This window comes from Aplysia californica, unplaced genomic scaffold (genome assembly GCF_000002075.1).
Source record: "Aplysia californica isolate F4 #8 unplaced genomic scaffold, AplCal3.0 scaffold00154, whole genome shotgun sequence".
In the NCBI taxonomy this organism is placed as follows: domain Eukaryota; kingdom Metazoa; phylum Mollusca; class Gastropoda; order Aplysiida; family Aplysiidae; genus Aplysia; species Aplysia californica.
This window is the reverse complement of record NW_004797424.1, coordinates 825,400-826,445: the sequence shown is the minus strand read 5'-3', so window position 1 is coordinate 826,445 and position 1,046 is coordinate 825,400. Positions and strand designations below refer to the sequence as shown.

The 1,046-nt window shown below is 40.4% G+C and overlaps 1 protein-coding gene across 2 annotated transcripts in view; it reads left to right on the top strand.

Moving 5' to 3' along the window:
• The window catches only part of LOC101848429 (stromal interaction molecule 1), a gene marked incomplete at its 3' end in the record, with an annotated part of 68,018 nt that overhangs the window by 53,555 nt on the left and 13,417 nt on the right, over positions 1 to 1,046 (top strand).

The following is a 1,046-nucleotide window of genomic DNA, read 5'->3' as shown; positions in this document are numbered from 1 at the left end:
TCCATCTGTCTGTCTGTCTGTCTCTCTCTCTCTGTGTCTCTCTCTCTGTCTGTTTGTCTCTCTCTCCCCCCCCCTCTCTCTGTCTGTCTGTCTCTCTCTTTCTCTCTGTGAGTGTGTGTCTCTCTCTCCATCTCTGTCTGTCTGTCTGTCTCTCTCCCTCTCTCTGTCTGTCTGTCTGTCTCTCTCCCTCTCTCTGTCTGTCTGTCTCTCTCCCTCTCTCCATTTCTCCTATATATCTATGTAAATATCTATCTATCTATCTATCTATCTATACTCCCCCTCCCCTCCTCTTCCCAATCACTCCCCACCCACCCCTCTTTCTTCCCCACTTCCCCCCCCCCTTTTTTTGACATTAAAAAAGCATTTTAAAAAACCCCCAAACTTTTATTGTCCTTTTCTTTCGCTTCTTGTCAAGTTAACCGCATACGTTGGCAAGACTGGCCGAAGGTACCGGATCGGGCGTAATGCGAGACGAATAAATTAGTTGTCAATGTCAGTGCCGTTTTGCCATCATTTTTAAAAGTACAGTATTTGCAGGTTTTACCCTTTTCTTTTTTTTTTTTACAGTAGAGCCAAAAGGGGAAAAAAGCGAAAATAGTTACCAAGAAAAGAATATTGATTGCTTTATGAAGATATTAAGGAGGGATTATCAAAGTTGTATTTAAAAAAAATATTAACATGGAATGTTTGCAAAGGGTTTGTTTTCTTGGAGACAACATTCAGTCGTTGTTGTTGTTGTTGTTGTTGTTGTTGTTGTTGTTGTTGTTGTTGTTTGTTGCTCTACTGTAAAATTACAAAAACTGCATAATATACTGTACTTTTAAACATGTCAACGCAGTTGTTTTATTGGTAACAACATTTTTTTATTTTTTTTTGGTTCTCCTGTAAAATTGCATAAAAACAGCACATACTGTGTTTTAAAAAATGTCAGTGCACTGCGAACGAACGAGGGTGAAGGCGCGGGAGCCTATATTAATGCCCAGTTAAGTGTTTTACCCAGCTGTAACAGGAAGACGCCGCTGGTAGGGATTGCTTTTTTTGCCCCC